Source organism: Schistocerca cancellata, chromosome 6, assembly GCF_023864275.1.
Source record: "Schistocerca cancellata isolate TAMUIC-IGC-003103 chromosome 6, iqSchCanc2.1, whole genome shotgun sequence".
NCBI classification, from domain to species: Eukaryota; Metazoa; Arthropoda; class Insecta; order Orthoptera; family Acrididae; genus Schistocerca; species Schistocerca cancellata.
In genome coordinates, this window is record NC_064631.1 from 687,127,256 (window position 1) to 687,144,497 (window position 17,242).

Genomic DNA, 17,242 nt, shown 5'->3' on the forward strand with positions numbered 1-17,242 from the left:
ATTGATTTAGGTGTTTTGGAGTTTTGGCTGAGGAGGAAGTTTAGGTTCATTTAGATCAAAATCAGCAACACTTTCAAGCCAAATTTCCTTAAATTTAATATAATGAGGAGGGCTTAAAACATCACTCTTTTTATGATGTGACACGGTATAAATTGTACATAACCGAGATTCGTTGAAATCAATTCATATGGTTCAAATGGCTCTGAGCACTATGGGACTTAACATCTGAGATCATTAGTCCCTTAGAACTTAGAACTACTTAAACCTAACTAACCAAAGGACATCACACACATCCATGCCCAAGGCAGCATTCGAACCCTCGACTGTAGTAGTCGCGCGGTTCCATACTGAAGCGCTTAGAACCGCTCGGCCACCGCGGCAGGCTGAAATCTATTGCACAAGGTACGTTATATATATCATAGTTATGTAAAAACCTATGACACCCCATTATATATAAACCTATTGTGCTTACATTTACAATCATTGCTTTACAGGTCTGAAGATGACAAGTTATATTGGTGGTAACGAAAATCTAAAGAAATGCTGTAAAATAGCGATCTTGGCTGCTTAAAGTTTTATACTTCTACTTTCGTATCCCCCCTTTGTTTCAACTATCGACTGTGCGACGCTACTAGTTTCGATGTCTTTTAATACGTCGGTGCTGTTAACGTGCAAAGAACTTGTTGCGTGAGTCCTCATTCGTTCTGCTCCTTATTTTCGAATTAAGAATCCGTCAACGCAAATGTCATCGCCTGCCTGTAGAAACCGGCTGTTAGCTTTCACTCACATACTTCAGTCGAGATTTGACAAATTCCTTTGAAGTTGAAGCCATTTCTTATATTTCGCAAATTCGTCAATACTGAAGGGACTGAAGAGTTCTTGCAGCTGACGCAAAAAAGCGGAATATATTTTTATGTTACAGAAAAACCAAGTAAAAACTTATAAAAAAATACAAAAACAATACGATTGACGTGAGTGTTCTGTATTATTATGTATTTTTCATTTATATTTCAGGCGCGTAATATATTCTGAAAGCTCAAAATCATGTTCGTCGAAGACAATGAACTGCTTATTAAAATCACTATATAGCTTTTTGTAAATCGTTGATATTTAAACTAAATACAATGGACTGTCAAATTATAACACTACACTCTTGCATTCAAGGTGTAAAACTTAACTTCGTGTAAATGAGAGTAATACTTACACAATTTACAATAGTTCAAAAGTTAAAAGAAAGGAAAATGTATGAAGTTGTAGTACTCTTCCACGATTTCCTCTGTCAGCAGCCTCAACGTGCTCACCACCAAAGGTTCCCAGACACGCCGTTTTCAATGTTGGTGCAAGAGTCTCTTCCATATACTGCTGCCTAAATGCTTCATCTACGCACTCCTCGTTTTCCCTTTTGCTACGCACCATTCTTCTCTGTGATGATGCTGGGTCTGTCACTGAACATAAGCTCACACGAGGCATAACCTGTTGATTCGTTCCATGAGCAGTTGATAATGTTTTAAAAATGCGTAATATGACCCACCCAAGCAGTGTGTTTCTTACTACAATAAGACCTTGTAACCTCCCCCTCACTTATCGACCTTAATGACAGTGAAAAATTAAACCGCGTGTACCTAATGGAAATTTGGGAAAAGCAATCGTCACCGAAGTTAATCTGTCGGTAAAGAGGGAGGAAAGGGTTACATCTAAATGAAAGGGAAAATGCTAATGAAACAGGTGGAAATTAATTTTGAAAAGGGGTAAAGTTAATAAAGAATGTAAATGTGCAGCCGTTACGTTAACAGTTAACTAGTGGTAATTAGATATTTGAGATTTGGGGAAAATTACGGTCGCCAGTCCTAAGGACAATTACTATAGTAACAGAAAAAGAATGGTTATTACACATATAATTAGCACTAGAAGCGTGGCAACTGAAGGTTGACACGTTCAGTGTGAAAACTGAAAGTTTGTCAGAAGTAATAAATTTCGCTACACTCTGACTTAATTTAGCAAAAGAATTAATAAAACCGGAAAATCGAAAGTTAATTTAGTGACTGAAGTTAATAGTGAGCTTTCTTTCCGAAGCACATCGAAATTCAGTAAAATACGGTTAGTCTTGGACTACCTCAACAATCATTTCAAAAGCTACTTGAATCTACGCAATTTAGAAATAAGGGGTTTAACTTTGAACTTGACTTAAATGATTCTGAGCAATTAACAGTAGTAAAATTTAGTACGTACCAAGCTGAGCTGCAGTCACAGGTAAGCTAAAATACGGTAACAAAACTCGCACTCTTAATTTGTGCTTGTGTAATCTGAATATTGTAGCCAGCTATGAACACCTTAACTGAACTTTGAAATTAAAGCAGTGAAATAGAATAATGTTACTTTAATGCTGGCGTTTGAATTTCAATGACACTCGGGTTCATTCCTGAAAAGGAAGGGACCCTGCTTGGTAATGCAATTGGGACAATGAGCAACAAAGGTTCATGCTACGTTGCTGTAATTTTGTGATTTGAACAGTTTTAAAAGCTGAGGTCTGCCATACAGTTCTAAAACTTTACGTGCGTCCAGTCTTCCTTGTTGGTTGATTGAAGGTTTGAAGTCGTCGACAGACGAAACGGGCTCTTGATGTGCGCCAGCTAATGCTTCCCGTCCGCGACACCGTGTCAGAAACTATCATAGCAAGTCGAGCGCAATTACATGCTGCCCAACCCCGAAAGCGCGGCAACTCACGGGAGCGCCACACAACACACCTGCTCCACTCGCTACTCCAGCCAGACTCTCCCCTCTTCCCGCGCTCCACGCGACAGAGTTAACACTACCAAAGATCCTAAACACTTTGGTTCTCCACACGACCTATCGATGTATTCGTTCGATAGCATAGTTTTCCCGAGGCAAGACCCAGCGTAAAAATACAAATAATATTCACAAAACAAACCAATTATACATCGACATAAATGCATAAATATATACGAATAGTAAAACAATTACAATATATAAAGACACAGAAATGTCATATGTCCAGATAACAAAAATAAGGAAAACAAATTTATAGTACAATAGATGGAAATAGGAGGATATGCATTTCTGGCGTTACAACCTGCACAGTCCATTAATCTTCTTCATAACCCTTTCACTCATGTTACCTTATGGAAAATAGGTAGAAATCTTTTTGTGTTTTATTTTTTGTATTGCCATACAGAGTTCAAACCTCTCTGAAACAAATTACGGACCATTGTCAGACAAAAGTGATTTTGGTACCCCTGCATTGCAAAAGTAATCAGATGTCAACTTCTCAATTAAAGCACTAGTACTTGCCTTCTTAATTGGAGACAGTTTTACGAATGTGTCCAAAACAACGAAAATATATTTACAACCTCCTATAGATGGAGACGATGCTGCTAGAAAGTCCACTGCTGTAAGTTCTTTATGTCTGCTAGGAAGGACAGAATGCGTTAAGCCTTTTGATGGCACCCCAGTTGACTTTATTCTCTGACATTTATTACACCTATCTAGTCTCTGCTTAACTCTTCTCCACAAGTTGTTAAATATTACTGTATCCTGCATCTTAGCTACTATTTTCCTTTCATGCGAGTAGTCAATAAATTTATCAACATGTTGGTCGGAAAAGCGTAACTTCCAATCCTGATCATTCAAATTTTTCTTCCTAAACAACAAACCTTCATGTATCCTATAGCACTGTTTCACCTTTGGCATGTTGTCTGAATTGTAATACTGCTTAACCAACCTTAAATTTGGGTCCTCATTCTGCTCCCTTCTCATTTGCTTGCAAATCTTTCTAATAAGCTTCTCATTCTTCACTCTCTGCAAATAAAGCAACCTTATTGTTCATCACTGTCAGTATCCTTCTCCCCTGCTGGTATCCTAGATAATGCATCAGCCACAATATTGTATTTTCCTTTTACATACCTTACCTCCAAATCGAATTGTTGCAAATACAAAGCGCACTTCGTTAAATTGGTGTGTTTCAGTCTACACTTCTTAAGGTAATTCAAAGCCTTATGATCTGTATACACTGTGGCCTTAAGTCCAAGCAAGTAGTATACAAACTTTTGAAATCCAAAAATAATTGCCAAAGCCTCTAATTCTGAATGTGATAGTTCTTTTCACGTGGCTGTAATGTTCTACTAGCAAAAGTAATAGTTTTGTGTTCAACCCCTTCCTCAGTAGGTGCTAATTATAAAATTTCTACCCCCAAGCCACAAAACCTTGCATTAGTATACTTGTACAAAAAGGCAGTGTAAAATTTGGATGTCTTAACATCTTACTAATTACTAATTCTTTTTACAAACTCTGAAATGCCTCTTAAGACTCCCATGACCAATTCCACACCACATTCTTTTTCAGCAAATTACCAAGACAGGACGTTTACATGACTGATCTGATGCGAACTTTCTGTAGAAGTCAAACAAACCAAACATAGCTTTACGATCCTTCTTGTTCTCTGGAGGTGGGAAATCCGCAATAGCAGCAAGCTTTTCTGAATCAGGCTTTATACCTTCCTCATTAATCCTGTGACCCAAAAATGAAATTTCCTTCTTCACAAATTCAGATTTACTTATATTTAGTTTCATACCTCTTCTATAGATAGCACTCAACACTTCATTCAGAATCTCACAGTGCTTGTACCATTCTGTACTCGCTGCTAGAATATCATCTACGTAGACTGTTATTTTATTGGTTAATATCTCATCTATCACCTCTTCCATAGCTCTGAAAAGCACACACACGGTCAAGTTCAGACCAGATAGCCCCACGCAGTATTGGTAACACTTACCTTCATGTGAAAACGCTGTACATGACACAGATTCCTTGGCCAAACTGATATTCCAATAGCCACAAGTCACATCAAAAGAAGATAGAAATTTACATCCATGGAACTTCTGCAAAATTTCATCTATGTTAGCTGGTCTGTCACTCTCTCCTACTACAATTTCATTCAACTTCCTGGCATCCAGAACCAACCTGACACCACAAGTGGGTTATTGTACCAGCTGGTTGACCTTTCAATAATCCCCCACGAGACCATCTTTTGAACTTCTTTCCTCACCACATCCGTTTTTGAAGATGGAATAATGTAAGGTTTCTTGAGAATGGTTCATGATCCTTAAACTTTAATTTGCACTCAAAATCTTTTACCAGACCTGGCCTGTCTGAAAATGCCTTACAGTTGCTCAGGAGAATACCTATTAATTCCTCGCTTTGACTATTGGTAATACCTTCAACATCCTCAACTCTCTTTATTACCTCCAACCTTACTCTCTCCTCCTCTTCTTCCTCAGTAACTTGCTCTGTGGTCAAAACTCTTAATGGCAAGTCTAATTCAGTTTCCATACCCTCGTTCATACCTTCCAAAAATGATACATTATACCTCTTTCCGTTGTACTTAAAACTAAACTTACCACTAGCAAAATAAATATTTACACACCATTTGCTCAAGAAATTAGTTTCAAGTATTACATCAATGCTGAGGTTTTGAATCACCAAAAAATTGCACTGCAACAACTGTCCTGCCAATTACACAATTAATAGTACCTCTTGTTTCACTCTCTTTTATAGCTTACCAGTGGCACCAATAATTTTTATTCCAGAAACATGCATCACTACTGTACCCTTTGTGTTCTTAATAGATTCAAAAATACCTGTGAAATGCCATTCAAGTCACTAACACTGTCCAGTAAACACTTAACATGTATCCCTTGTACACTTGCTATTATTACAGGGTGTCACAATTCCGTTTTACTTACAATGTGTTCTCAAGTCCTCATTCATCCTTTCACTGCAAAAACTATCATCCTGCTTACCAATATGATTATCAGACACAGTCAAATTGTAACCTCCCCCTCACTTATCGACCTTAATGACTGTGAAAAATTAAACCGTGTGTACCTAATGGAAATTTGGGAAAAGCAATCGTCACCGAAGTTAATCTGTCCGTAAAGAGGGAGGAAAGGGTTACATCTAAATGAAAGGAAAAATACAAATGAAACTGCTGGAAATTAATTTTAAAAAGGGGCAAAGTTAATAAAGAAAGTAAATGTGCGGCCGTTACGTTAACAATTAACTATCGGTAATTAGATATTTGAGATCTGGGGGAAATTACGGTCGCCAGTCCTAAGGACAATCACTATAGTAGCTCAAAAAGAAAGTTTATTACACATATAATTAGCACTAGAAGCATGGCAACTGAAGGTTGACACGTGTAGTGTGAAAACTGAAAGTTTGTCAGAAGTAATAAATTTCCCTACACTCTGACTTAATTTAGCAAAAGAATTAATAAAACCGGAAAATCGAAAGTTAATTTAGTGACTGAAGTTAATAGTGAGCTTTCTTTCTGAAGCACATCGAAATTCAGTAAAACACGGTTAGTCTTGGACTACCTCAACAATCATTTCAAAAGCTACTTGAATCTACGCAATTTAGAAATAAGAGATTTAACTTTGAACTTGAATTAAATGATTCTGAACAATTAACAATAGTAAAATTTAGTACGTACCAAGCTGAGCTGCAGTCACAGGTAAGCTAAAATACGGTAACAAAACTCGCACTCTTAATTTGTACTAGTGTAATCTAAATATTGTAGCCAGCTATGAATACCTTAATTGAAATTTGAAATTAAAGCAGTGAAATAGAATATTACTTTAATGCTGGCGTTTGAATTTCAATGACACTCGGGTTCATTTCGGAAAAGGAAGGGACCCTGCTTGGTAATGCAATTGGGACAATGAGCAACAAAGGTTCATGCTACGTTGCTGTAATTTTGTGATTTGAACAGATTGAAAAGCTGAGGTCTGCCATACAGTTCTATAACTTTACATGCGTCCAGTGTTCCTTGTCGGTTGATTGAAGGTTTGAAGCCGTCGGTCGAGGAGGTGGCGACAGTCACTCATTGTCGGCCGACGCTGTTGCAGAAGCTGGATGTTGGTGCGCCTTCTTATCGACACGGTCACCAGGCGAAACGGACTCTTGATGTGCGCCAGCTAATGCTTCCCGTCCACGACACCATGTCAGAAACTATCATCGCGAGTCGAGCGCAATTACATTCTGCCAAACCCCGAAAGCGCGGCAACTCGCGGGAGCTTCACACAACACACCTGCTCCACTCGCTACTCCAGCCAGACTCACTCTGCTCAGCCCGCGCTCCACGTGGCAGAGTTAACACTATCTAAGATCCTAAACACTCTGGTTCTCCACACGACCTATCGACGTATTCGTTTGATAGCATAGTTTTCCCTAGGCAAGACCCAGCGTAAAAATACAAATAATATTTACAAAACAACCAATTATACATCGACATAAATGCATAAATATATATATATATATATATATATATATATATATATATATATATATATATATATACAAACAGTTAAACAATTACTATATATAAAGAGACAGAAATGTCATATCTTGAGGTAACAAAACAAGGAAAAAGAATTATAGTATAATAGATGGAAACAGGAGGATATGCTTTTCCGGCGTTACAAAATAACAGATAGCATGGTCCTTGTCCTCATTACCACTCCCAAACTCTAAATCTTCATTAGGCCTAATATAATCCTTCTTTATTCTTTCTTTACTTACCACATGGCCATCATTATCAATTATAAATTCAAATATCTCATCTCGTCACTACTGGAGTCGTCACTGCTATCATTATTACCACTACTGTCAGAATCAGACCCACTGTCACTTTCACTGTCCTCAAATATTTGGCTATTTAGTTGATCCTTGTTTCCAGTATTAGACCAAAAAGCAAAACACATGACTTCCTTACGTTTTTAAAAAAAATTAACATCTATTTTTACACTTCAGACACCTTGAGCAATTAACCTTGTTCATCCTATTTACCTGAAATTCTCTCCCTGATTGACTATTGTCATCAAAATTCCTCCTACGATCTTCAAATGAGGGCTTCACTCTCTCCACTTTATCAACATAATTCAAGAACTAGCTAATATTACCCCTAGGGGCTGGTACAAGGAATTCTCTAACTTTCTGAGGCAACTTAGTTTCCAAACCCATAACTATTGATTCACTACCTTGCTCTTTGTCCAAATATTTCGGTTTCTGCTGCTTCTCTTTGGACCAATATTCATCTAAAAATACTTTGCCACGAAGTACAACTATCAGCTACCTGAGCTGCCCAGCTGTAAGCATCCCCTCTAACAAATTACATTTTCTCTTTGTCATTCCATGTTTCAGGCAAATCATTAAATTCTCTAATGAAATCCCATGCATGCACTTCCCCATGGTTTCTAAATTATTAAATTTCTTACGCCTAACAAATGATGGACTGCCTGGGACACTACATGCTCCATGCTTTTGATTTTGTACCTCTTCCATCTTTTCTACATTTCAGCCAATTTGGAATCTACATTTTATTTACTTTTACCAGTTTTTTTGTCTACCACTACTGCACACTTGGTTTATACCGCTGTTTCTAAATAATTTTTAATCTGATCGATTTGTTTCGCAAGTCTTACTCTGTTTTCAGCACGATATTTCCTGGCAGCCTTAACTTCACCTTTACACTGTTTTTCAGACACCTCCACCCTCCTACTATGGTCATCACAAAGTTTCTTTCTCTCTTCTACACATTTACTACTCATTAATGTTAATTTCACATTAGTATGTTGCTCTACTTCCTTTACCTTTCCTTCACAGTCTTTCACTACTGCCATAACCTTCCTATTTAATTCTCAAAGATTAGAGCTGACTACCTTAATCTCCTTTTTAATTTCTTTCTTTAGTTCATCCTTTAAGCTAATCTTGTCCGTTCTAATGCTATCGATTTTCTTTTCCTGCCTATTAATGTCTTTATTCATACTACTAATGTCTTCTTTCATACCACTAATGTCTTCTTTCGTACTCATATTACTCAAAAAACTCAAAGTACTCATAATTTGCCTTAACATCATTTCCATATTTCTGTCTCAAATAAACTGTTGCCCTTGCTGACTTTCACTAGAAGATTCCTCCTCCTTAACCTAACGATCTCGCCCACTTCAGTACTGTTTTCGTCTATTTCGCTCATATCACCACACAATGTAGATGACACTTTTATCAGAACATCTACAATAGGATTTTCGTTCCCATCATTCAAAGTTACATTCATGTCAAATTGATAAGCACTATTGTCTGCTGCACCAGGCTCATGTTGTGCCTTGTCTCCCATCACACTGTCTTGTTCGTTAAGGTCACTCATTATGAATCACATAATACAATTACCTTAATACAATTACCTTATTCTCATTCACTCTTCTTCTGCTGCTGCTGTTGCGGTTGTTATCTGGATATGCATTGCTGCTGCAAGTTGTAATTCTCTCGGTGAAGCGTCTTGTTTATCCCGGTCAGCTATGTCCACCTGCGTGGTGATTGTCTGCTCGTGGACTCAATGGCTGCTTCCACAGAAACCACCCGCTTTTTTGCTGCTGTCATACTGTGGCTGTGAAACCCACGTGTTGATTGACTGTTGCACAACTGCACTGTAAACTGCTGTCTAGTTCACTGCTCAAAATTCGCGAGTCCTACTTTATTGTGACTATGTACAATATCCTTCACATCGGGGCACCATATGTGACGGTTATTTTTTCGTTTGTTGTCATCGGTGTCGACGTACAGGCTGAAAAAATAGGGGGTGGAAGACCAGTACCTCTACTATAAATGATGTATCTGACAGGTATACATTTGCGTTTTACAGTTATTTACTTTCACTTTTCACAACCCCCCATATACACATTTAATATGGCCAGTGCACTATTGTTTAACTTTCGATAAGCCTCATTAATAGTTTTCAGGCGAACAGTCACATACTGCTACAATAGTTTACTGTTGAATATCTATGAGCAGTGAAAACATAACCACATAATTCACACTTCTTTCGGAATAATCAGGTACGTATGGAACAGACACTGTCATTGTTTTAACACATGGCCTAATTGTGTTACACTTATTTCATAGTTACGTTGATGCATTGTTGTTGTTCTAACCAACATAGGTTTCTCGTCTGAAACTCGCCCGTGGACTGACTGTCTCAGGAAAAAAATCGGGCCCTTATATATCATCACAAAATAGGTACTGAAACTACACATTGTTGGAAGTTCAATTTTCAGAAATTACAATTAAAACTTAACTCATTCGATTAACTGTATATATACACACACACACACACACCTATGTCCGAGAGAGGTCTCGAACCTCCGACGGGGAAGCCGCACGAACCGTGGCAAGGCCCCTAGACCGCGCGGCTTTCTGAGATTAATGTGTTCAGACAGACAGACAGAAAGACAAGAAAGTTTTAGTAAAATTTAAATCGCGATATACTTTTTCAGTGACCCGATTTTGATGAACTAAGCCCTTGCGGTGACCCAAACTATGCTCATGTTATCTGCGTAAACCTGTAGAAAAACGTCTATTACTTTGGAGATTAACATCTTCAAATACAAACAGTCGGGCATGACGGTTTTATAGATTTATTAATAATATTAGATATTTATAATGTTGTTATCGTTAGCTTCATTTAGATAAACTGCTGCATAGATTGACTTATAAATGTTAAGCACTTCGCCGGTGTCTGAGCTGGCTTGAAGATCCAGTTGACATCAGATTAACTAAACAAATGATTAAAAATAACAGAAAGACTAAATGCTGCATGCATAATACAACATGGCCTCCTTCAAAATGAACATTGCTGAAGTCATCGCGAATAATACCCATCCTACGTCCAAACGAGATAGGCTGTTATCATTTCCACAAATGATAATAAACACATATTATGAAGCTTTCCAGTAATACTTCTACTAACACCTTTAAAGCTATATTTTAACCACCAGTAAAAAGTGGCGGGTTGTAAAAGGAAGTCTAAATAACTTATTACTGTAATTCGCATATACAGCGTAAGTGAAATTAACTTACGTCCACTAGCTTTTGTCACCCATTGCGCTATCCAAGTAAAAACTTTGCTGCAGTTGTCAGGTGGTAAGCTGTCATTAAGAAGAAAATTGTGGCTCGTTGCTGAAAATTAGCGAGTAAACAGCAACGACTGCAGAAAGCAACACTCCGTTGGTGAACGACCATCAAATTAGCCGAACATAAAGCAGACACGACCATTAAATTAACTACACGAAGGTGACACAGCGTCACAAGTCTCCCAACATCGCCCCTCGGAATCTAGACGTGCTCGGTAGACACACAGTACGAGGGCATGTCCTCAGTTCAGACAATACGAGAAAGAGACCTTCTGCGTGGAAATCAACGCCGGCCACGAAAACACCGAACATGCGAAACTCTGGCCGCAATCTTCACACATATGGTTCGAAATTCTTTTGATTGTGTGCCAGGAGGAGCCTTCAAAGAAAATACACTGAAGGGCCAAAGAAAGTGGTACACCTGCCTAATATCGTGAAGGCCCTCGAGAGCACGCAGAAATGGCACAGCACGACATGGCGTGGACTTGACTAATGCCTGAAGTAGTGCTGGAGAGAACTGACACCATGAATCCTGCAGGGCTGTCCACAAAACCATAAGAGTACGAAGGGGTGGAGATCTATTCTGCACAGCACGTTACAAGGCATCACAGATATGCTCAATAATATTCGTGTCTGGGGAGTTTGGTGGCCAGCGAAAGTGATTAAACACATATAAGTGTACCTGGAGCTGCTCTGTATTAATTCTGGGCTTTTGGGGTGTCGCATTGTCCTGCTGGAATTGCCCAAGTTTGTCTGAATGCACAATGGACATGAATGGATGCAGGTGATCAGACAGGATCCTTATGTACGTGTCACCTGTCAGAGTCATATCTAGACGTATCAGGAGTCCCGTATCACTCCAAATGCACGCGCCGCACACCATTACAGAGTCTCCACCAGCTTGAACAGTCCTCTGCTGACATTTGAGTGCACGGATTCATGAGTTTGTATCCATACCCGTACACGCCAATCCACTCGATACTATTTGAAACGAGACTCGTCCGACCAGGCAACATGTTTCCAGTCGTCAACAATCCAATATCGGTGTTGACGGGCCCAGACAAGGCCTAAAGCGTTGTGTCGTGCAGTCACCAAGGGTACACGAGTGAGCCTTCGGCTCCGAAAGCCGATATCGATTATTTTTAGTTGAATGGTTCGCACGCTGACATTTGTTGATGGCACAGCATAGAAATCTTCAGCAATTTGCAGAACGGTTGCACTTCTGTCACGTTGAACAATTCTCTTCAGTCGTTGTTGGTCCCTTACTTGCAGGACCTTTTTCCGGGCGTAGCTACGTCGGAAAGTTGATGTTTTACCGGATTCCTGATATTCACAGTACACTCTTGGAATGGTCGTTCGGGAAAATCCCCAGTTCGTCGCTACGTCGGAGATGCTGTGTCCCATCACTCGAGCACCGACTATAACACCACGTTCAGACTCACTTACTTCTTGATCACCTGCCATTGTAGAAGCAGTAACCTATCTAACAACTGCACCAGACACTTGTTGTCACACGTAGGCGTTGCCGACTGCAGCGCCGTATTCTGCATGTTTGTATGTCTCTGTATTTGATTACGCATGCCTATACGAGTTTCTTTGGCGATCCAGAGTACTTCACTATGAGACAGCTAACCAGGTTTACAATTGTCTGGAATATTTCTTGACAAGCAGAACACAGAAGTGAAAACACTGAAGTAAAACCCGGTGTGCTCCACGAACACTATTTATTGCAGTGTCAGTATTATCTCAGATGACGCAGTTACGTGTGAGGAAATTATATTTTGTACAAACTAATGTAACATCCAGTTAGATCTCGACACAATATCAGCGTGGTGTGAAAACTACATGGGGTATAGAGAGACTAGTTGGGAGAGGTAGGAATCAAATCCCCATCTTGCCACTCTGAAGATATGCCCTTGTCTAGTTAAATAGGTAAATATGATGCAAGAAATATAAAAGTATGCAATCCTTTGACTACCGGATTAACGACAAACTAAAAATCAGACATGTCCCACATATATTTGAGAATGATATTACACTGCTGGAAAAAAAATCTCAACACCAAAAAATAACAAATACAGAGTCATGAAATTACGGAAACTCATTTCTCTGGGTAACATATTTAAGTGATTAACATGGCGAAATCACAAGCTGATGTAAGCGGGATATAAGCCGTTCCAAATCTGAAAGGCTGGTACATTAATAACCGGTGTAACCGACTGCCAGAATGGTGAATGCAAGCATCCAAACGTGCACGCATTGTGTTGTACAGATGCCGGATGTAAGTTTGTGGGATGCAGTTCCTTGCCTGTTGCACTTGGTCGGTCAATACATACAGTTAATGCTGGTTGTGGATGGTGCTGGAGTCGTCGTCCGAAGATGTTCCACAGCTGCTCGACTGGAGAAAGATCTAATGATCGAGAAGGCCATGGCAACATGTCGATACTCTGTAGAGCATCTTGTGTTACAACAGCCATATGTGGGCGACCGTTATCCTGTTGGAAAACACCCCCTGAATACTGTTCATGAATGGCTACACAACACGTCTAATCACTAGACTGGTGTACAGTTTTGCAGTCAGGATGCGTGGAATAGCTGTCATACGAAATCTCACCCCGGAGCACAACTCCAGGAGTAGATCCAGTGTGTGTAGCTTGCAGCCAGGTTGGGTGCAGGTCCTCAACTGGCCTACTTCTAACCAACACACAGCCATCACTGGCACAGAGGCAGAACCAACTTTCACCAGAAAACACAGCAGACATCGCCATGCCTCCAATGAGTTATTGTTTGACACCACTGAATTCGCAAACGGCAATGGTTTGGATCCAGTGTAAAGCACTCTACAAGCGTCTGGCTCAGAGCTGTCCTTGAAGTAACCGATTTGTAACAGTTCATTGTGTCAGTGTGTAACCTCCCCCTCACTTATCGACCTTAATGACAGTGAAAAATTAAACCGCGTGTACCTAATGGAAATTCGGGAAAAGCAATCGTCACCGAAGTTAATTTGTTGGTAAAGAGGGAGGAAAGGGTTACATCTAAATGAAAGGAAAAATGCAAATGAAACTGGTGGAAATTAATTTTGAAAACGGGTAAAGTTAAAAAAGAAAGTAAATGTGCGGCCGTTACTTTAACAATTAACTAGCGGTAATTAGATATTTGAGATTTGGGGGAAATTACGGTCGCCAGTCGTAAGGACAATTACTATAGTAACTGAAAAAGAAAGGTTATTACACATATAATTAGCACTAGAAGCGTGGCAACTGAAGGTTGACAAGTGTAGTGTGAAAACTGAAAGTTTGTCAGAAGTAATAAATTTCCCGACACTCTGACTTAATTTAGCAAAAGAATTAATAAAACCGGAAAATCAAAAGTTAATTTAGTGACTGAAGTTAATAGGGAGCTTTCTTTCTGAAGCACATCGAAATTCAGTAAAATACGGTTAGTCTTGGACTACCTCAACAATCATTTCAAAAGCTACTTGAATCTACGCAATTTAGAAATAAGAGATTTAACTTTGAACTTGAATTAAATGATTCTGAACAATTAACAATAGTTAAATTTAGTGCGTACCAAGCTGAGCTGCAGTCACAGGTAAGCTAAAATACGGTAACAAAACTCGCACTCTTAATTTGTGCTTGTGTAATCTAAATATTGTCGCCAGCTATGAATACCTTAACTGAACTTTGAAATTAAAGGAGTGAAATCGAATGATGCTGGCGTTTGAATTTCACCGACACTCGGGTTCATTCCGGAAAAGGAAGGGACCCTGCTTGGTAATGCAGTTGGGACAATGAGCAACAAAGGCTCATGCTACGTTGCTGTAATTTAGTTATGAAAATGGAATAGTTTGAAATGCTGAGGTCTGCCATACAGTTCTAAAACTTTACGTGCTTCCAGTCTTCCTTGTTGGTTGATTGAAGGTTTGAAGTCGTCGATCGAGGAGGTGGCCACAGTCACTCATTGTCGGCCGTCGCTGTTGCAAAAGCTGGATGTTGGCGCGCCTTCTTCTCGACACGGTCACCAGGCGAAACGGGCTGTTGATGTGCGCCAGCTAATGCTTCCCGTCCGCGACACTGTGTCAGAAACTATCATAGCGAGTCGAGCGCAATTACATGCTGCCAAACCCCGAAAGCGCGGCAACTCGCGGAAGCGTCACGCAACACACCTGCTCCACCGCACTACTCCCGCCAGACTCCCTCTGCTCTGCCCGCGCTCCACGCGGCAGAGCTAACACTACCGAAGATCATAAACACTTCGGTTCTCCACACGACCTATCGATGTAATCGTTCGATAGCCTAGTTTTCCCTAGGCCAGACCCAGCATAAAAATACAAATAATCTTTACACAACAAACCAATTATACTTCGACATAAATGCATGTATATACAAATAGTAAAACAGTTACAATATACAAAGACACAGAAACGTCATATCTTCAGGTAACAAAATAGGGAAAAAAATTTATAGTACAATAGATGGAAATAGGAGGATATGCATTTCCGGCGTTACAAGTGCTGTTCAGATTGCTAGAGTAGATGCCGTACGTTGCTCCAGAGCCATGCGTCGAACATCATGATCCCTCTCTCTGAGTCCGGTCTTCTTGCCTGTATATTCTCGTGGCCACTGCTACCAGCAACCATGTATGGTACCTACATTCCTACCAAGTCTTTTTGCGGTATCGCGGAAGGAACGTTCAGCTTCTCTTAGCACTATTTGACGACCTCGTTAAATCTCAGTGATGTGTTGATCGCGGCCTATTTGTCGCCGTAAAGTCATTCTTGACTAACGTCAACTCAGCACGTTCAAACTCAGTGAGGCGTTGAGAACGGCGTCTTTGTCGCCGTGTAGGCATTCTTGAATAACATCAACTCACCACGTCCTACCTCAAAGGTAAGTAACGCTCACAACTGTTACAGCGTGCCGGCCGGATTGGCCAAGCAGTTCTAGGCGCTACAGTCTGGAACCGCGCGACGCTACGGTCGCAGGTTCGAATCCTGCCTCGGGTGTGGATGTGTGTGATGTCCTTAGGTTAGTTAGGTTTAAATAGTTCTAAGTTCTAGGCGACTGATGACATCAGATGTTAAGTCCCATAGTGCTCCGAGCCATTTGAACTATTTTTTTTGTTACAGCGTGTATTTAAATCAAACCTGATTTGTGCCTAGTGCCGTTCTTATGCGACTCTTTTATGTATAAAATTTCAGTATACATCATCTTTCACATTTAGAAACACGCCTACCAACTTTCCTTTATGTCGCAAAACTCCTTCTTGGTATTGACATTATTTTCCCGTCAGCGTACGAAGAACCCCCTCCCTGTGGAGAGAACAGATAAACTCGCGGTTCCTGAAGAATGGTAGTAGCCTTTTAGTGGTTGCGGGAGGAAAGGTCTGAGTTTTACTGATCTAGCGTTGTAACCTTAGCCAACATTGCCTTGCTGTTCTGATACCGCAAACAGCCGAAACAAGGGAAAGCTGCAGCAGTTATTTTTGCCGTGGGCATGAAGCTCTACTGCGTGGTTTAATGATCATGACATCTTCTTGGGTAAAATATTCTGTAGGTAAGATAATCGTCCATTCGGACTTCCGGACGAGGGCCTCCTCAGGAAAATGTCGTCATCAGGAGAAACGTAACTGGCGTTAAATCGGATAGATAATTGTTGTTGTTGTGGTCTTCAGTCCTGAGACTGGTTTGATGCAGTTCTCCATGCTACTCTATCCTGTGCAAGCTTCTTCATCTCAGTACCTACTGCAGCCTACATCCTTCTAAATCTGCTTAGTGTATTCATCTCTTGGTCTCCCTCTACGATTTCTACCCTCCACGCTGCCCTCCAATACTAAACTGGTGATCCCTCGATGTCTCAGAACATGTCCTACCAACCGATCCCTTCTTCTAGTCAAGTTGTGATATAAGCTCCTCTTCTCCCCAATCCTATTCAATACCTCCTCCTTCAGCATTCTTCTGTAACACCACATTTCGAAAGCTTCTATTCTCTTCTTGTCTAAACTGTTTATCGTCCACGTTTCACTTCCATACATGGCTACACTCCATACAAATACTTTCAGAAACGACTTCCCGACATTTAAATCTATACTCGATGTTAACAAATTTTTCTTCTTCAGAAACGCTTTCCTTGCCATTGCCATTCTACATTTTATATCTTCTCTACTTCGACCATCATCAGTTATTTTGCTCCCCAAATAGCAAAACTCCTTTACTACTTTAAGTGTCTCATTTCCTAGTCTAATTCCCTCAGCATCACCCG